The sequence below is a fragment of the Periplaneta americana genome, chromosome 2 (genome assembly GCF_040183065.1).
Source record: "Periplaneta americana isolate PAMFEO1 chromosome 2, P.americana_PAMFEO1_priV1, whole genome shotgun sequence".
NCBI lineage: Eukaryota > Metazoa > Arthropoda > Insecta > Blattodea > Blattidae > Periplaneta > Periplaneta americana.
Genome location: NC_091118.1, coordinates 99,478,680 through 99,501,324, shown reverse-complemented (window position 1 = coordinate 99,501,324; position 22,645 = coordinate 99,478,680). Strand labels below are relative to the sequence as shown.

The following is a 22,645-nucleotide window of genomic DNA, read 5'->3' as shown; positions in this document are numbered from 1 at the left end:
AACACAGAAGAACCGTTTTTGAGACATCCTGATTATGCTACAATGATTATAAGAAATTGTTTGCTAGTCTCTCACAAAACACTATCTACTTTTGAACATTATCTACAATATTTTCTGTTTGTTCCATGACATCATGTGATGTGGAGCGACGTTTTTCACGTTATAAACATTGTTTAGACAACAAGAGAAGTTTCACTTTTAAATGCTAAAAACCTATATATACATACACAGTAATATGGCTTATTTACAAATGGCTTAAGGAACCTGCAGGTTCATTGCCGCCTTCACATAAGCCCGCCATTGGTCCCTATCCTGTGCAAGATTAATCCACTCTCTATCATCATATCCCACCTCCCTCAAATCCATTTTAATATTATCCTCCCATCTAGGTCTCGGCTTCCCCAAAGGTCTTTTTCCCTCCGGTCTCCCAACTAACATTCTATATGCATTTCTGGATTCGCCCATACGTGCTACATGCCCTGCCCATCTCAAACGTCTTGACTTAATGTATCTAATTATGTCAGGTAAAAATACAATGCGTTCAGTTCTGCGTTGTGTAACTTTCTCCATTCTCCTGTAACTTCATTCCTCTCAGTCCCAAATATTTTCCTAAGAACCTTATTCTCAAACACGCTTAACCTTCGTTCCTCTTAAAGTGAGAGTCGAAGTTTCACAACCATAAAGAACAACCGGTAATATAACTGTTTTATAAATTCTAACTTTCAGATTTTTTACAGCAGGCTAGATGACAAAAGCTTCTCAACCGAATAATAACACGCATTTCCCATATTTATTCTGCGTTTAATTTCTCTCGAGTGTCATTTATATTTGTTACTGTTGCTCCAAGATATTTGAATTTTTCCACATCTTCGAAGGATAAATCTTCAATTTTTATATTTCCATTTCGTACAACATTCTGGTCACGAGACAATCATTTACTGCGTATTTTCGGAGTTTACTTCCAAACCTATCAATTTACTTTCTTCAAGTAAAATTTCCGTATTTTTCCTAATGTTTGTGGATTTGTATATATACATATTTACATTGTTATTCATTGCAATGTGTTTGGCGAACAAAGATCCCAATACAAATGAATTTCTAGTATATTTTACATTGTATAAACTATTTTTATTCATATGTTGTATTTATTATATTTTCAGATGTACAGAACTAATAATCATTCCAATGTAAACTACATTTGTAGTCTGTTATAAATTTGTTTCATATCACTTAGTTAATTTTTGTACTCTAATGCAATTAGCTACTTACACACCCCTGTCCATACTGCTTACAGTTCCAGTTTACCTGGATTGCGTTCTCCATCACTTATCCCAAACAAGCTATACTCGCAACGCGCACACATTGCAACGGATATCTGTCCGGGATCCACAAATCCAAATTTAAATCAAAATCAGCGACGTAACCCTGGACCATGTCATATACTACACATACCCTAGACATCCTTTCATAACACATGCTCAAAGGAAATCAAAAGCAGGATAGCCCCTGCTTTGAAGAAATTTTGGAGTTTCAATTTATTGTGACTAACAAATATCAAGCCCCGACCAAAAAACAATGTTGGAGAAATGTGTGGTCTCTGTTCTTCTGTACGGTTGCCAAACATGGTCGCTAACAGAAAAAGAGATTAAACGCTTGGAAGGTGTCAAGGAAAATGGAGCGCATTATCACAAATGTCTCGCTGAGGGAAAGAATACGGAGCACCAACACAGGAGAGGACGGGCATGACTGATGTGGTTGCGATAGCACATCGACTGAAGTGGAAATGGGGTGGGCACGTGTGTAGACACAATCCGATGAGGAGGCGCTGGTAATAAAGTGGGGCCCAAGAACGGGAAAGAGGAACATCGGGAGACCACAAGCGCGTTGGGTGGATCTCATCAGGAAGGAAGCAGTGGACAGTGGACCCGAGCAGCTAAATGCAGAACATCCTGAAGAGAGCTGGAATAAGGAAGAACAGTTTAAATTTAAAATATGCTACGTTCTACGAACGGTAATACTGAGAGGACTTGCATAGTTACATGAAACATGAAGAGGCCTAAATTTTGCCAGAGGTAACGTCCCTGGCAAGTACAAAAGAAAGCCAGCCCTGCATATGCAAGAGACCCTTGCTTTAATTGGACTCATGGGGCTTATCTTTAACTTTATCTTTATGGAAAGAAATGCCGTTCACAGGCGAGAAAGAACAATTTGTTACTCTTATCATGGGGAGTGGTAAAGAACTGACAAAGGAACTGTTAACGAGATCGCGTCAAAGCCTCCTAGATCTACACAGCAAATAGACGAATACAAGGAATTAGCTGTCAATGTTAACTACAGAGTGGAAGTGAAATAACTCTGCAGATTTTCAGAGAGAATAGCTTATGTTCTATGTAACAAAAAGGGGTAATTTGCAATTCATTTTATATTTCAGATGTGTCTAGTAATGTCATAAAATAATGTTATAAATTTCAATCAAAGATAACTATCTGCAAATGTTTATTTGCTACATGAATATAAGGTATATAAACGTTTTCGCCTTGTGGGGCATCATCAGATATATTAAAATTATGTGATCTGAACTTAGATTAAATTAGATTTATAAAAGCAAATACGAACAGTGTGTAATACATGATGATAAGTAGGGCAAGGCAATTAATGATTTTGCATCTTTTTCTTATGAAGATTTAAACATTGCTAGCATATATGGAAATGTATGACATTAAAAACTGGGTTAAATAAAAGCAATTCGTTAGGGCATTTTTTTGCATTTTCTTAAGTTTTTTACGGATATGTCATTTTTTAGCAATTTTTAGGTCATTTTGAGCATTTTTTTACACTTTTCAGGAAGTCTGTGACATTATTTGTATTTGATTTGAGATTTTTATTATAATTCAGTATTTTCCTTGTCAGTACAATTTCTTGGAATTAAGTAGATGTTTGCTAGCTTCTACCCCTATTTTTCAAGGTATGTGCATAATGAACTTGCCCTCTTCTAGGAATTTTATTCAAATTCTTAGAGCGTATGCTAGCTTGTACCCCTATTTTTCAAGGCATAATGAACTTGCCCACTTCTAGGAATTTACCCACACTCCCACAGAGATTCCTTTCTCCAGGTAAACTGGCATTGTTATGCTGTTAATTGAGTTGGTCAGTTGTTTCTAGTCGTCTGTGTGAACAAGTCAAGATCAAAATGCCTAAAGTAACGGAAACTGCTAGTGTTAAATTAAAGGCATTTGTTTCAAAATATGGAGAAAATATTTTTTCAACGGACGGTCGTATTTTATTCTGCAAGATCTGCGATGTAAGAGTAGCTGCTGAAAAAAAAGTTTACGATAGAACAACACATGTCACGGGAGAAACATAAACGTGGCCTGCAGAGACTTGAAAATAAATCCAGTGTAAACTTACAGCAAATGCTTCTGGAGGATACGTGTTCAACGTTTTCGCCATTTTGTGAGAAACTATGTGAAGCTTTTCTATCGGCTGATATTCCACTTCACAAACTGAATCATCCTAAGCTGCGAACTTTCTTAGAAGAGGAGACCGGAAAATTAATTCCAGATCCCAAAACATTGAGAAGAACATACATAGCTCGGTGCTATGATAAAACTTTGAAAAAATAAGAGAAATGATTGGAGAAAGAAATATATTCGTATCCATTGACGAGACAACAGACTCTATGGGCCGTTATGTAGCTAATGTTATTGTTGGAGTTTTAGAAGCACACAGCCCTGGAGAACAATTTCTACTACATTGTGAGCAGCTAGACAAAGTCAACTACTCAACGATCAGCTTAGTATTTGACCATGCATTGAGAATACTTTGGCCTGATGGGATTCGAAATTCCAGTGTCTTGCTTTTTATAACAGATGCAGCACCCTACATGATGAAAGCAGCTGCTTCTTTAAGTGCACTGTACCCAAAAATGGTACATGTGACGTGTTTAGCACATACATTACACCGGGTCGCAGAAGAAGTACGTGCAAATTTTCCTGAAGTGGATAAATTAATTGGATGCGTGAAGAAAGTATTCTTGAAAGCCCCATCTCGAATTTCAGCATTCAAAACAGAAGCTCCAGAAATCCAATTGCCATTTTCGCCTGTTTTGACTAGATGGGGAACATGGCTCCAAGCTTGCAGTTATTATTGCAAGAATTTCGATGTTGTGAAGAAAGTGGTTGATTCTTTTGATAATGGTGAGTCAGTGTCAATAAAAAAGGCGCAAGAACTGTTAGCTGATAAAGAAATTGCTGGTAAACTTTCTTACATAAATACTAATTTTGGATTCCTTCCTGATGTCATAACTGCACTGGAAAAATCCCAAGTGACATTAGTGGAACAGCTACAAATAGTGGATAAAGTGGTGAATGATTTGAGCCGTGCATGTGGTAAAGTGGGTGATGCAGTGTCAATGAAAATGAAAAACTGTCTAAGCAAGAACAGGGGGTACACAACATTGTGTTCAATTGGCAGAGCTTTGTCTGGTGAAAATTTTTCTTTTCCTGACTGTGAGTTAAATCCAGGAGATATTGCTTGCTTTCAGTTTGCTCCAATTGTTTCCGCTGAAGTAGAGAGAAGCTTTTCCATTTATAAGTCGGTACTAGCAGACAATAGACAATCATTTTTGTTTGAAAATCTCCGCCAAGTTTTGATTGTTAACTGCAATTCAAAATTGTTGTAAAAGTGCACTTGAAATGAATTTTCTGCAATACAAGGTACTGTAACATGTATTTTTTTTAATTTTATGTAGTTCAATAATCAAGTGAGTACTTAACGTAATTAAAAGTATTTTCATTGGCAATGCTTTACTTTTTATTGGTCATTTTTTTGTTTTTTTAGGTCATTTTTTTGTATTTTTAGGTCATAAATGCATTTTTTATTTTGCATTTTTTACCAATTTATAGGTCATTAAATGCCTTGCCCTAATGATAAGATTTCATGAGTTATATGTATACTAATTGTAACAAGAAATAAAATAATGAATTTCAATGTAGTGTAAATTCAAATATGATTAAATTGGAATTGTGTGTACATATAACTCATGTTACATTATAATACATATTTATCAAATAATGTTATGCAAATTATGATCACGTTAAAATCAAATAAATAAATGGATAAAATCTTGGGTTAAAATTATTCAATGTTTAGAAAATGACACGTCTTTGAGAACTGTGTATCATACCGAAGTTTGCAGTAATCGATGTTGTAGGTTGATTGTGATGTGCGTATAAATTATCATTCATATACTGTAAACATAGAAGTATGATTTATTAATACTAATTATGAGCATTATTTAGTGATCAAATGGGATAGAAGTCTATTTTGGTTTGGAGATGTGAAAAGGTGTTAAGATTACTTACGAGTACTTTGCTTGATTGTAGTCTAAATGTTGTCTAGTTTCGATGCAGATAGTGGTTATCCTTGATCCTTTAGATCTAAATAATCTATCTTTTATAATGCATATCGTTGATGAATTACTGTGTTTAATTAAGAAAATGTGTGTATATGGAAGAATTCTGTAAAAACAAGAAATGTTGCCATTAATATTTCGATCAATTTGAACTATTTAAGAGAAAAGTGATGTGAGAATGAATAATTAATTCTATGAAAGCGAATATGGGGTATTAATTTGTATAATATTATATTAATAACGGTTTTCAAGTTACTTACGTACGTATATGTCTCGATGTATGTGGGAGTGTTGATGGTTTCAAGTAGACTGAAGTTGAGTGATCGTATGTGTTCTGCTGTGTAATGGCGGAGTAATATTGAAGGGAACTATTTGAAAGACGGCGTGTCATGATGTAAATGGATCTACTTTAAATAGTGTAAAGCGGGTTTCTAAAGTTTAGTAAATTTTCATTAATTATATTTTTATCTTTATTGTGGTAATATGAAATGAAAAATTCTTCTGCTGCATTTATGAAATTATTATTATTGTATGTTTTTAAAATGCTTAATGTATCCTGACGTTGACCTAGTTCGTGTCCAGTATTGATTAAGTGTGATTTGTCTCTATTGTTCTTAAAGTCATAAACATGTTCCTTATATCTCGTTTTTATGTTACGTTTGGTCTGGCCTATGTACTTCTTTTCGCATGTGTAACATTTAAGCATATATATACCTTTACTATTTAATTTATCACTAGTGTTTATTGTATGAGGGATATTGTTATTTAATTTATTATTTGTTTTGAATGCTATATTTATATTTTCTTTATTGAAGTTTTTTAATTTATTAGATATATATTTGTTGTAAGTAAGTATTGACCAATGTTTTGGTTTTTTATTGTTGGATCTTATTAAGGTTGTGGCTGTCTGTCGTTGTGTAATATTTTCTTTTTTCCGAATTAGTTTTCGTATAAGAGTTTTACTGTATCCATTTTCATTTGCAATGTCTAAAATTTTTTGCTTTTCTTTTTTGTATTTGTTTTTGGATAAAGGTACTTGTATTAATCTATTTGTTAGATAGTTGAACATGCTTTGTTTTTGATTTTGGGAATGTATTGAATTTGCAGGTATACTATGTGTTGTATGTGTTGGTTTTCTGTAAATGTCATAACTTAATTTATATTTTTGCTTTATTATTCTTAGATCTAAAAACGGTATAGAATTATTCATTTCATATTCCACAGTAAACTTTAGATTTTTATGTAATTTGTTGAATGAATCGAGAATGGAATTGTCTGTTGACGTATTTTCATAAATTATGATAGTATCATCTACGTACCTATAGTATGATTTTATGTTGTTTATTTAAAATATCGCTAATTGTGTTATCTTCTATGTTTTGTAAAAAAATTTCGGTGAGAGTTCCTGTGATAGGTGGTTGCCCATAGCAAGGCCGATGTTTTTTTATATATTTTCTGATTAAATGTAAAATAATTTTGTGAAGTGACGGTATTTAACAGTCGTATTATTTGTTGAATTTTAGTTTCTGGTATTTGCAAATTATGTAATTTTTCTTTAATGATGAGTATAGTTTCTTGAATTGGAATATTTGTGTACAAATTTTCTATATCTAAAGACATTAATTTTGAATTCTTATTGATCTCTAATCTTTTCAAGTTATCTATTAAGTGCTTTGTGTTTTTTTATGGTGTATTGATTTTTTAGCTGTAATGTTTGTTTTAGCCAATTATCTAAGAATTTACTCAATTTATAATTTGGGGTGTTCATATTGTTGACTATAGGTCTCATTGTTAAATCTTTTTTATGAATTTTCGGTAGTGTTCTGAGGGTGGGAATTGTGGGATTTTGATCGACATATTTTTGTCTTTCTGAATTTTGGAATAATATCAGGTATTGATTTTAATGTATCTTTTACTTGTTTCTGATAATTATCAGTTGGGTTTCATTGTATTTCTGTTATTTGATTTTTATTTAGGAAGTTAATGGTTTTCTCAATGTATTGATCTTTTTTCATGATGACTATTGCGTTATTCTTATCAGCTTTAACGTGTATGAGATTATTATCTTTCATTTTCTTATTTTCTTTCTATGTTTACAGTATATGAATGATAATTTATACGCACATCACAATCAACCTACAACATCGATTACTGCAAACTTCGGTATGATACACAGTTCTCAAAGACGTGTCATTTTCTAAACATTGAATAATTTTAACCCAAGATTTTATCCATTTATTTATTTGATTTTAACATGATCATAATTTGCATAACATTATTTGATAAATATGTATTATAATGTAACATGAGTTATATGTACACACAATTCCAATTTACACTACATTGAAATTCATCATTTTATTTCCTGTTACAATTAGTATACATATAACTCATGAAATTTTATCACCATGTATTACACATTGTTCGTATTTGCTTTTATAAAACTAATTTAATCTAAGTTCAGATCACATAATTTTAATATATCTGATGATGCCCCACAAGGCGAAAACGTTTATATACCTTATATTCATGTAGCAAATAAACATTTGCAGATAGTTGTGTCTTTGATTGAAATTTATAACAGTATTTTATGAAAAAGGGGTAAGATCATATTGTTCGAAACTTTAGTTTTCTCAGCAAAAAAGTCCCCTCCAAATGTTTTACACCCTCTTATTCATTAACTATTGCTGGTAGGATCGATAGAAAATCTAATGAATATAATCATTTACCTATCTGGTGTATTTCAATAGTGTGGACCATTTTCTTGTAAATTTAATTTAAAACCCAATAATTTCAAGCCACTGAACGATGCGAACAGATCGCAAAGTTGTAGTCAGAAAGGGAGAGATTTACCTAGAGAGACAGACCTGAGTTCGTTGACCTCTTACCTCTGAATTACAAGAAGAAAAAGCAGTATCTTAGTGGCGCAGTTGCCAGACTGCTGACATTTTCAACTTAATCTGTAAGGTTATTTCATTTCCACTCTGTATAAGAGTGATAGATGATAGTGGTGGTGACGGTAGTCATTTAAGAATTCTTTCAACTTCAGAGGTTATTCAGCGTCTAAATTCAACACAGGCAAGAAAGGGCCAAGGATTTTTCCTACAACTGTCTGCAAAGGACACTGATTTTAAGTGCCGTATATGTACGATACGAAACCCATTTCTTTACTTCCCTCCCGGAAGACTTTGTGCCTCTGTGCATTGCATTCTAGAAGGTACTTGACGAAAGTGGTGCAACCCACAGTATGTGATCAACAAGCAATGAATACGAAAGCGGCTGTCTGAGCATCAGTTGCGAATTCATTATGCCAGCGTCTGAACTCCGTGAAATTATCGGAGTCTGTCAAAGTAAAATTTGTAACAAAAACTTCGAAAATGTTTCAGAAAGTATATGGTGACGTCATATCCCATTAGCAATGTGAAATGTTTCTGTCTTCACCTTTAAAGGAACAGCTTCGTGGAAGTAGCAAATACTTTACTATAAGAAGAAAGCTTTCGCTTAAAATGTCAAACTACTAATAAACAATGTGTATAAATATTTTCATTAAATTCTGCAAATAGTTAGAGAAAATGGTACGATACGAAAACGCAAATGAAAATTAACAAAAAAAAAAGTCACTCCAGTGTTTGTTTATAGCCAAATGAAAGAAAATAATCATAGTTATTTATTGTAGCAATCAACTCAGCAGGGTCTATTTTATGACTGGTGAAAATTGTTTGTCTATATGCTACGGTTTAAAGAAAATTAAATTTCTTTTGAAGTACATTAAAGTATAGACAACAGTTGGCAAACTTTACCAAGTGTTCTTAAGACTGTATCAAGCAACTGTACCGTCGCTGACAATTGCGCTGTAATTCGATCGGAAGATCTATGTATAATCTTAGGGGGGGGGGGGGAGAGAAAAACCGGCTTCCATACGCCAAGTCCCCTTCGGAAATTTTCGGTTGATTCCGTGAGAGCTTAGGTTTATATATGAACCAATATCTTACGCACGACTCTGCTCTATTTTCCTGCTTTGTTTGTTTGTTACTTTTTCTGTCTGTTTATAGATCAAGTATTATAACTATACTTCGTTCCATAATGTCTCACAGGAGAAGTAAACATTGCCGGCAGAGGAGGAGAAAAGTATAATTGCTATTCAACCAATGACAAAGGTCTCATTCCACGCTTGTCTTGAAGTTGGGAGGAGACAGAACGCTTCAAAACGCCCAACGTTAAGTCAAGCGTGAAGCGAGATCTCTGCCATTGGTTGAATACTTCTCTCCTCCTCTGCCGGCAATGTTTACATCTCCTGTCAGACATTATGGAACGAAGTATAGAGCCCTGCGTTTGGTTACTTTGAATACAAGTTATGTGTACGTTGATCATGTTTGGTACGGTGAGCAAATTACGAGTCAACAGTTTACGCTGCGGTCTCTCTCCGCATGCTCCGGTACTGAGTGTTAACATCTATTCGTGCATTACTCGACCGAGGCGAGTGGAGCCGCGGGCGTAAAGTGAACTATCGCGATGCGGTATTACGAACGCAGGAGCAGTAACGCCACCGGCTCCGGGTTGCAAAACTCCACTGGCCTTGTCGAGTAATACCTGTGTCGGTAAGTCTGTGTACAACAAGAATAGTACTCATGTACAAAATACCATTTGAATTTAATAACAATAACACCGAAGTATTTATTTAATGGCAACTTATATGCAATAAAAGACCATTTATACCACGGTTAGACAAAATTAAAAATTACCAGCAGTCAACTCCTTTATTTTCGGAAGCCACCACATTTTGTCCACACATGCAATGGGAAAAACCATTCGAACTATGATGATACATTTACTGAAACATATTAAACAACATTAAATATCTATGCAACGCAAACACACGCTCTCAGAGACACTATGTGCTCTTCACTGAAGCTATATTGTGACAATAGTTTGATGCGCAACAAATGTAACAATATTAATCAAGAAGCACATTCGAATTTCTTCCTACAACCGCTTTTGCTAATATTATGTGTTAGTCGTAGTGACAAAAGAAATCGAAGTCTTTAAAAATACTTGAACTGAATAAACATTTCAGGCGCCACATAAAATTTTTTAGTCGCATAGCTACATGCTGCCCATGATTTTTACATTAAGTGGAACGTATTAAGATAGGCTACTTCAGATTTAATTACAAATGGAATTAACGAAGGAAAAAAACAAATGTCAACACAAACTTAAAATAAAACAAATTATGAGTGTGTTTCACGCATGTATACAAACTACGATAAATGACTGATAATAAAATACAAGTTTTTCTTTCCTAATGAAATGCTGGCTGCTAAATTCTTCTATTAAAGCACTCATCTCCAAGCGCACAGTTTTGTTTTGTTTTTGCATGTTCGTTGAACAGTACACCTGAACTGTGTAGTACGGTCGGGTGCCGCCGATCTATACTCCATAAATATCTACACTACTGCGGGTCGCTTGGATGCTTTAGGTAACCAAACGCAGGTGCATACATTTTATCTTCCTCCACTCGCTTACGGGACCTGTGTCGTAACAATACCTACTTGCGCAAGCGCCATTCAAGGACACGCCTAGTAGAGTTCGAGTTTCAGTATAGTAAGCGTGTTGTGTGCAATGTTTTTCATTTCTCTGTGCGTGTTCCACGAGTCATGGTTTAGAGATTTAATACCAGAACAAAGAATTTTCATTTGTTGTAAAAAAAAATGCGAATCACGTGCTTAATGACGGAAACAATTTCAAGAAAGCTTTCCGGGGTTGATCCACTTGATAGGTCTAGAATTTCTTCTGTAGTAAATAAAATTCAAAACAACGGGATCAGTGTTGGATAAGGAAAGAAGACTAAGGTGCCATGTTTTAACTGAAGTACAGTTGGATGATATCGATGCTCGATTAGTACAATCACCGCGAAAATCCCTCACGAAGCTAGCGCAAGCTGGTGTCAGCCGTACATCAGCACATAATGTGACAAAATTACTAAAATTTCACCCATACAAAGTTACAGAAGTGCAAGCTCTACAGCTCAGGAACCCACATGTGAGAATCAATTTTTTGCAACTGATTTATTCAATCTGTACATGACGGCCATTTAGACCCACAATTTGTGATTTTTAGTGATGAGGCGTGGTTTCATCTACACGGACGAGTTAACACTCAAAATAATATGTACTGGTCAGTAGATAATCCACGACTTACTCATGGAAGTCCGTTACATGATCCTAAGGTCGGTGTATGTGTGCATTAAGACGAAACAAATAATCGGCCCTATGTTTTTCACGAAAAAATTAATGCTGACCGATACAAAACCCTAATTTTGGATCAGTTTTTTTTCCCCTTAATTAACTGAAGAACGAATTTACGGTGTGTTTAAGCAAGCTACAGTTCCTACAGGTAGAACGAACTTCATTGCTTGCGTTTGCTGATATGTTGATGAGAGGGTGGTTAATACAGTGTTGCGGCCTGTGCGAACCCCAGACTTAACTGTTTTTTATTTGTGGGGGCAGTTTGAAAGACAGGGTTTACAAATCAAATCCACGAACATTGGATGAATTCCAGAACATACAAGAAATCACCAACATTTCGGAAGGTTAGCTGTAACGTGTGAACCAAAATGTGTTAGGCGCTATATCTGCGTCACAGACACTTTCAACATTGTCTCTGAAAAAGTTAAGCTCGTTTTCTGTACTTCACCGGTAGCGCGAACGTGCGGAATTGTGTGCAGCTACGCTTTGTTGCCGCTTCGACTCTATTTCCGCGAGCGGAGGAATATAAAAAGTATGCACTGTATATTGTAGGGGTAAATCTGGTGCAAATAAACATCTTTTCCCTAGTCGTGCCCGACGTGTTTGTCTATGTCAAAGACTATACATAAATTGTCATGTCATTGGTGTTGAATGTAGTCTAGCACACGAATTTATTCACTATGTTACACTACAATACATCACACATAATATTAAATTACAATGAATTCTTCAATAGACCTTTTGGCCTGTTCCATCTTCAGAAGTTTGCGAGATGTTCAAGACTATCTTTGGAGTGTTCTTAGACTATTTTTCCATTTTGTTTGAAGACATCACGTTCATATGGTAGTATGTCCGAGAGAATGTGATTTAATTTAGTTTACCAATTCATTGATTTCATTTAGGCTGCCGGTATTTCATGTTATCCATCCCCATCAACGAGTTAAAATAAATAAATATTACTACAATCACTCCTTCGCAGATACATTTTAAACTGATTCCAAGCGACCACATGACGTCACCTGACCCAAATAAAAAAAACTTGTATGAAATTATCTTTGTCCATTTGCCAGGACTATCTCGTAATAACAAACTCACCAGAGTAACTTTTCTAGGTTATTTGCAGCATTTGAATGTTACATAACCTACTTGTATCATACATGCCCGCACTAATTAAACCAGTAAGTACAGTAGTTACTTCATTTTGCTACTTGTCTGACACATTCGAAAGCTAACGACACAATCCAGCTATTGTAAAATTGTAAATTTTCGTATCATGAGACAGGCTTGTACAGCATCATAGAATTAAAATATAATCCAATTGACTAAGGGCCAGTTAGTCTTACGCCACAAACTGTTCAACAGGTGCTCGACGTACCGCCTTGAGCCGTCATACCTTCGGGGCTTTTCGCTCAAACCATTAATTCTTCTGCGAGGTGAGTGTGTTTTCATGACATTTAATCACGACTATGGGCGGTACGAGATTAAGGCAACGTGACCAACAAGTTCAAAACATTTTAATGATGTAGGCTAAACGAAAGAACCCTAAGACGACCTGATCCAATACCATATTGATCTCTCCGGATTTGAAATACATCTCCAAAGGGAAAAAATTATACATTGCCCATTCCGTAACGGCCTATTATAAAAGTGTATTTTATGATACAAATATGACATGAAGACATTCGAAACGACAAGTTTTGTTTCATTTTTTTTTTAATTCATTGTTAAATCTCTAGCATCTCAGTGCTTCCTGATAAAGCTCATAGATGGCCATATTTGTAAATACATATTTTCTTTATTTCTCTACGAACGCAGTAAACCGTAACAGCAAATGAAACGTGATACGATGTAAGTGATCATGTACCTCTTATCTATTACCATTATTTTATTAATTATTTATTATTCTATTTACGAAATATTGGTCAATTTTTGTGATATTACTTATTAATATAGAGAATCTTTAGAAGATGAGTGCAACTACAAGGTGAGCCCATGAAACGGGTGATTTTCAGATTCGTGTCTTTTCGGCTGTTAGGTATTTTAATTGTTATACATGCAACAATCTATTCTTAATTCGATAGCATTTGTTTATAATGTATCGTTGGATGGGTGAACAATGTGCTTTTGCTATTAAGGCATATTACAAAAATAATGATAGTTTCATTGCTGCATAACGGCAGACATTAAAAGATGCTGATAAAGTAAACCGCATGACTCTTTGCCAACAATTCTTGCATCTAAATGTTGTTAACGAAGACATTGTCCACAATATGCTGATGAGTGATTTTTTTTCGCCGTTGGTAACTCTATAGCCACTATTAGATGCTTTATGGTTGTGCTAACAGATGGAGTTACTTGTCAACAATGTGCCGCTGTTGATACGTCAATATACAAAACTTTCGATACTGGTCACCAAATAACCCTTATGAAATGCATGAGGAACCATTACACAGTGTCAAAGTCACAGTTTGGTGCGCAATAGCTCATTTGGAATCATCGGTCCTTCTTTCTTAGAGGATGATAATGGGACAATGTTACTGTAACATCACAGGGATATGTCCGAATGAGTCGAGAATTTTTGTCTCCGCAAATTGCCAATAATCCTTTCATCAATAGAGACACGCTGTTTTAACAGGATGGTGCCACCAGTCACACGGTTAGACGCTCCATGGATGCAATCAGACGTTTATTTCCAAACCACATTGTCTCAAGTTATGGAGACATTTCATGGCCTGCGAGATCTCCAGATCTGACAGCACGCTATTTTTTCTTATAGGGATAATTGAAGAGTACGGTCTTCAAAAATCCACTTCTATAGAACATCGAAGAACTCTAAGAAAAAATTCGCCATGAAGTTGCTGAAATACCTGTGGACATATTATGTTGTGTAATGTGAAACATACAACTTAGAATTGAAGAATGAGTGGAACGAAAAGGGTCCCACTTGCGGGATGTAATGTTCAGAAAATAAGAATTTCATGAGGTAAAGGTAAGTGCTATTGCGTATACTTTAAATGTAAAGTGAAAGTTTCGTTTCAAAGTAATCAGTGCAATAATCAAATTAATAAAGTTTTAAAATCACCCGTTTCCTTGGCTCACCTTGTATTCTGATAGTCAATGGATAAAATCAATATGAATTAATATTTTCTCTACAAGTTTTACCTTTTTGTACTAGTTTGTACAGTATTTAGTAGTAGTTGGGTTTTCGAAGGAAAAAAAAAAAATTAAACGTAACTTTTAAATGCCTGCACAGATTTGTCTGTACGCAGAGAGTTGCCTGCCTTGTCTTCTCAAGGCTTTCAAAGAATGAACCGTTCTCATGTATATCTGGAAGTTCTTCAACTATAACGTAAAATATTGTCATTGTCACATATTATTTTTAATAGAGATGTTTGTGAACTGCAAGTAATAAGCAGTAGGCCTATTTATTCTGAATTACCGTTTCCACTACGAAAAATGTTTACTTCAATCGATCAAATCATCGTTACCTCTGAATGCTATTTATTTGATATAAAAAACTTAACATCCATTTTTATGTAGTAAGAAAAACGTAATTATTTATTTAAATAATCCAGTGAATGAAGAATTTTCATAAAATTCTTCCAGTCGTGCTCACATTATATGCATTAATTCATTTTTCTTTCGCAAAGAGATTAACCCTCCCCTTCATTACCAGATGTAGGTCATTCGTTATCTCGTGAAACCGAAGTCTTGCGTGCGCCGTAGCTTACAGTAAGAACTTCATGATTGGGGTAAGGGAGCTAGTAGAAGCGCAGAGAGGGAGGGAATCTTTCAGTCACTTTCTGCGGCCCCTCACTCGCAGGTACGTTTCACGAGATAACGAATGACCTAAACTCTTATAATTACTTTGTTATAGCTATTTAATTAGTATCGTAGACCAATTACAGATAATTACTGTTGGTACATTTTGTAAAAAAAATACTTAAGCAAAAAATATCGCAGTTTTGTAGTGCATAAAAAACTCATAACGAAATGTATAAGGGATTTTTTGTTCCTCTCATTATTCAAGAAAATATATGCATTTATTTCTCTAATACTCTAATACTCTGTATTCGAATTTGTTTTATGACATTTATTAGAGTCTGTATTCGACTAGTTTTGTTGCCTATATTTTCTAATTAATGTTAAGTATGATTTCAATAAATTATGACGCATCAGAATTAATTACATGTAGTCTATTAGTAACATGCTCGATCCATAGCAATGATAATTCTATTTTTCCTCATTCTTTTTTTTTACGACGCTGTATCAACTACGAGGTTATTTAGCGTCGATGAGATTGGTGATGGTGAGATGATGTTTGAATGGGAATATTGAGAAACCCCACATGTCCACTTTTTTACGAAATTGAGTTACATACCATTTTGTACTCTACACACCAAGACGCATCATTCTGAAGAGAGACACTATGGGTGCTATGCATAGACATTTCGCTAGCCCGCGCTACGAGCGTGCTAAACTAGCCCCGGCTATAGACTGATTACTTGTACAGGATTCATATCATATCGCTAACACTGGTTTATGAATACGAAAAACGTTAGTTCGCTGATCATCCACCAGAAGCCCGCGCTAAGAATGTCTATGAATATGGCCCATTATATTCCATTATACTCTATGCCAGAATTCAATTCAACTTATTTCCAATATGAAGAGAAACCACACACATTCAGGACTTGTGGAGTTTCTCAATATTTTAGATTCTTAGATTGGCAGCACATGCATAAGATTTCCATCAATTAATTAAAAATAATTATTTATTTATTTTGGTAACATTGAATATTAAATACAATTTTCTCTAGCACAGGGGAGGTTTGAAACGATCACAAATTACTTCCCCATAAGGGACCATTCCTTCCTCCCCTGCGACCGTGATTTTGGCGTTACAAAAAGGAACCTGAAAAGGACAATCTAGTTCTAAAAATAACTTTGAAGTTACAGTCCCAGCAAGCATTGAAATATTGATTTTAAAGAATAGGCCTCACCATTATATTGCAAGAATACATATTTTTTTGGAAACTCAAGTGAGAGGAACCCCACGTTCTCAGTAAGAACCATTTTCAATATCTGAATTCCATCAGTTTCATTAATCCAGTGAAAATCCCGGAGTTGTAAAAGAAAAAGTACACGTAGATGGAAGAATAATGGAGCATACTTTTGTATTATCAGAACGTTAATTGATTCCTCAGAGCCCTAAAACCATACCAGGGTGTTTCACAATTCCTATTACAAACTTCTAGGGGTTGTAGAGGGGATCACGTAGATAAAGTTTTGATTGGAAACTCATGTCCGGAAATGTATCGTTTCGATGCAAAATAAGTTTGAAGATCGATTCGATTTAAAATTTCCCGCTTCACGGTACGCAAACAATATGGGCTGAGGGAGACTTCTGCAGCCCCCTGTTATCCTGTGTCTTCTGTTTACATTCAGTTCTACGGAGTCTGCTTTCACATCAGTTGTGATTCAGTCACTGAGCAGTACAGGACGAGACACACGATAGCAGAGGACTGCTGTCTCGTCCTGTACTTCCATAAATATGAACAATGTGCGGAATTTGGTACAATTTTCACTGTTACGAATCAAAGCTTGAAGGAATTTATTTCATTCACTTCTCAGAAACTTCCACATGGGCCTAATGACACTTGCGAGGATTACAAATCCTTGCATGATTGTATTAATAGAATAAGTCCTTCTGCAATACAGTTTATATCAATCAAATTTTCCAACTCATTTTCAGGGCCACATTTTGATAATATATACATACATAATTTATTTTCCTAAATTACGATATCTAAACCTACATGCAACCGGAGAGTCCAGTATTAGACTATCAGGGCGATTATCCCAGAACGAGTTTTCACAAATCATCAGGAAGTCTTGGAGAGAGATTAGGCCAATATTTCGGCATATGCTTCTTTACTTGTGCCCTCGTAGCTCAGTGGAAGAACATTGAAATTTAGATGTCAATGTCTCATGTTCAAATCCTCGTCACTCCTTTTCATTTTATTGTGTTACAGGATAGTATAATGTATCAATACTAATATTATGTCTAATATTAAATTTATATTACTTATATCGCTACAGAACAGTAACAATATAAATTATATTATTTATATCACTAAAGAACGATAACAGGATAAAATGATAATTTGAATATTATTTATAACGCTAAAGAACGACAGAGTATAAATGATAACTTTGATATTATTTATATAATTAAAGAATGATAACAGAGCATAAATGATAATTATTATTCATATCGCTAAGAAAATAACTGAATATAAATGATAACTTGAATATTATCGACACTTATCACTAACGAATGATAACAAAATAAAAGAATTTGAATATTACTTATATCATTAAAGAACAATAACAAAATATAAATTATAACTTCAATATTATTTATATCGCTAAAGAACGATAACAGAATGCAAATGATAACTTGAATATTATTTATATCGCTAACGAACAATAACAAAATAAAATAACTTTAATATTATTCATATCATTAAATAATGATAACAGAATATAAATTATAACTTCAATATAATTTGTATCAGTAAAGAAACGATAACAGAATATAAATGATAACTTTAATATTATTTCTATCACTAAAAATGATAACAAAACAAATAACTTTAATATTATTTATATCGCTGATGAACAATAACAGAATACAAATGATAACTTTAATATTATTTATATCGCTAACGAACGATAATAAAATAAAATAACTTGAACAAGACCCCATCTCACAACCTTCAAATCATTAAGCGAGCTCTCCACCACTCTCTACGATATCGTAGACGCAGATATCGAATAACTCCATAGTTCCGAAACTGTTTCTACAAGTGCATTGCATCGTGTAACATCATTGTGATCCGAAGTGGACTTAGAAAATATTCGCTGTTCACGAGTGCGGTTACTTTTTCTTTTGACAGCTGTACATATGTACTTGCGTACGTACGTAGTGTACGAATGAACGTATGGATGTACAGCGGAGCCTCAATAGTAGGCAGTTTGATTTAAGCCAGTTCGATTCTAGGATGGAGCACATCGACTAAGAGTTCAGCCACCTTAGAGAGTCCCCAAGAACAATGTTCACTATTTCAGGTTCTCATTGTATATCGTAATTTTACCAAGAGAGAATCGAGGAAATTTTGTTTTAGATTGCAAGAATGTAACAAATAGATATATTTTAAAAGAAATGAATTTATTGCGGTTGAATTTAAACATCTGATAAATAAATGGAAGATTGCTTAAACAAGGAAAATTTTTAAATTTTTGTGACATCTTTTTCATGGAAGAATTCTGCACTCTAGAGAATAAAAAAATTGTCATAAATAAAATAAAGTTAATTATTACTTATGCCACCGCATAAAATATGCTACCTTCATATATCATAGTACACTTAGCGGCAAAAAGAATGGGCCGACTCTTGGTCGATAGAAATGCAAAGTTCTATCGCGCGGTTCACTCGTGTAAACGTAACCCAGTGCAAGGCATTGATGTGGTGTCTCTTCATTGAAAGTCGTCCGTCTATAATGTAACAAACCTTACGAGCAGTGTGTTGCCCAGTGGTAAGAAGTCTGACATCCGTGCCAGAGGTTGTGAGTTCGCTTCCTGGTACGGTAAATTTTTTTTAACTTTTACTTGATTTATTAGTTTAAATGTGAAATGGCATTTGTTAACAAACTTCGTTATGCCTGCCTTGTAAAAATATTATTGCCCATCACCTGTGAGCTATTAATAGGTGAGACCTGGTCTGTATAAACAAAAATACTTGTTTCACATCCTAAAAAACGGACACATATCAAACGCAAATAAATAATTAAATTAACAAAAACAAACAATTTGTTAATATATTAACAAAACAAGGCCTGTGGTGGGGACTAGCATCTCGTCCACAAACCACCTGCGTCAACATCTGCCCTCATTTTGAGCGGCATGGAGTCCACAAGATTATGGAACGGGTCTAAATTCTTGGCCATCTTCTCCCTTGCATCTAGAATTCTGTCCCACAATTCCTTAGGTGTCCGAACGGGTGGTTGTTCTGCCCAATTAGAGCGTAGGATCCTTTTGACTGCAGCCCACAAATTTTGAAACGGATTCATATCTGGTGAATTTGGAGGCCAGTCGACTGGGTCGACATCACGCCTCCTCGTAAACCATCTTTGAATCCGGTTGGCGGTGTGTATCGGATGATTATCCTGCTGGAAGAAAAGTGTTCCTTCTGGATATCGTTTTCGGGCGGAAGGGATCATTACATTTGCCAAAATGTGTTCGTAGACTTCTGCCGTAAACAGACCGTGGATGCGTTCCAGAAGTCCTGCCCCATCGTATGACATCCACCCCCAACACGCGACCCTCACGCGAAGCGTATCGGTGGTCATTCATACAATAAATTACGGCAGTATTATCATTGCTATTGGAGACAATTGCCTCGTCGGAGAAAATGACATTTCTCCAATCGAAGTCCTGTCGGAGAGTAGCATACACAGAATGTTACTGGAGACAATTACCTGGTCGGAGAAAATGACATTTCTCCAATCGAAGTCCAGTCGGAGAGTAGCATACGCAGAATAACCTATGCGAACTAGGGCAATGAGTTATTGTTTGTGTCATCTTCAAGCGTAATGACGAGACAGAACGTTATATTAACAGATAGCAGTATTGCTTGAAACATAGAGGGAGGTTTATTATTATTAGAGTTTGGGCATATTCTAACATATATCGCCACATAATTATAGCTTTGCGAGACGCATATGATTGCAAATTTGTAATAAAAAAAAGAAGATTGGGGAGATTCGAACCTTGAGCTACTACTACTAACTTGTTCAATATACCAATGCCGTAACAACTTACGCTACTGCAACTGTCTATATCAGTTCGGCATAATACATGGTTTTCAAGTTCATATTCGCTCCGGTCGATTTTGTATTTATTATTTCACTCTTCAAGGGCCCTGATGTATCTAGAATCAACCCGCCATTCGATTTCATTACATATTTTAGCCTCTTAAACAAAATACAGCGAATTTAAATGGTTTAATTATGTGTTACCTAGTGAACTACGGCGTTGACGAGACGAGCATGCGCAATGTACAGTGACTGCACAAAGTGTTCGTACATCTACAAAATGTGAGAAAGAATAGTTTTTTAGAACAAATGAGACATCTGAAATGTTTACAAATAACAATATTGTGACTGAAAACTCTATATATTTTATTATTGAGTGCAAAAAAAAAAATCTAATCAAATCATTTCTATAATATATTTAACAAAATTAAATCACTCCTATTTTCATACACACAAGAAGTTATCGTACACCTGCTATCAGGAATTCTTTATAAACCTATACCGCATTTCAGTACCTTGTACGATTGCCTTTTATCGCGATTATTGCCTCCAGTCTTTGTGGCATTGTTTCTAATATTTTTTCTGTAATTGTGGAATCAATTAGGTCCCATTCTTTTCGAAGAGCTTGCTTAAGACTTTCTTTAGTTGAGAAATGGTGCTTTCTTATGTTTTTCTATAGAATAGCGCAAAGATGATCGATGACTTTAGTATCAGGTGGTTGATGGGATATGTGAAGTTGTTTTGAAGTATTGTAGAGCAGCCACAATCGAGTGTTTTCCGCAGTATGTTTGGAGTCATTATATTGCTGGAAAACGAAAGTACTTTGAAGACCCAACTTTTTAGCACTAGCATGGAGATTCTGCTTTAAAATGTTCACATACCTTTTGCGGTCCATCAAACTATCGATAAAATGCAGTCTACCCACGCCCAAGATACTCATACACCCCCAAATTAGCACTGACCCGCTTCCATGTTTTACTGTAGACACAAGGTGTTGAGCATTCATCTCTGTATTCTTTTGTCACCACACCATACTTCTCCCATCCGAATCAAAAACATTAAATTTGTTTCGTTCGAAATAATTACTTTTTTCCAATACTCCATTCCTTTATCTCGGTATTCTTTCGCGAAATTTAATAATTTATGCGATTTTTCATACTCACTCAACACTTTTTCGGGGCTATGCGACCACGATAACCATGGCTGTGCTGGCTAAAACTTTCATTCCTCGTCTTTTCAGATCTGCGACAACCTTTACTGCACTAATCTTTGGATCTTTTTAATTTCCCTAATAATCACGCGCTCATCATGTTCGGTTACAACTTCAGGTCGTCCAGTTCTAGGCTTGTTTTTCACAGTCTTTGATGATCAGAACTTATAATAAATTGACTGGAAGGTACGCCGAGGTCTCCCAACAAGTTCTGATATTTCAATTAACGATTTGCAATGGTTATGCAGTTTAATAATAACTTTCCTTGTCTCCTCACTTGTTTCTTTACGGTTGCTGCCCATTTTGACGTTTCAGCTCTTCATTCACTGCTGACGGAGCTCTCTCCTTGTCACCGCTGCACACACAGAGGCACACAAACGAGTACTGGCTACACCATCCCCTCCAACTCTTTCTTTTAGTATGATTATTTCAGATGTACGATCACTTGTTGTGCCGACTTATGTATCATTATGGAGTTTAATTTAATTTTCCAAATATTGCACTACTTTTGTTATTTTTATAGATAGCATATCTGTGAGCGTCAGAACTCACTATTCATAATTAGTGCATTATTGTATTCTCAAATCCTGCGATTCTCCTTAAAGTGTATTATAACCTGAATTTTCTAAGAGTACGAACACTTTTTGCATTCACTGTATGTCTCTGGAACTTAGCAATTGTCGGCCGGCCCATTCTTTTTGCCGCTAAGTGTACATACTGATCATTTTGAGAGAGCAAAGAATGAGAATAAACTGCCCATTGTTTACAGTTTGTGTCTCTACTGTTTTTCTATTTTCAAGATTGAATTGGAAATATCATCAAAATCACTGTTGCCAGTAATACTCCTCTTCCACTTTGCCAATGTAATCTCTGGTATGTACAGTTCTATAACTAAACT

General features: G+C 35.1%; 1 protein-coding gene across 6 annotated transcripts in view; it reads right to left on the bottom strand.

Annotated features, from left to right (window-relative positions):
- The window catches only part of axo (axotactin), a 356,966-nt gene that overhangs the window by 301,058 nt on the left and 33,263 nt on the right, over positions 1–22,645 (bottom strand). The gene's annotated exons all lie outside the window — the stretch shown is intronic.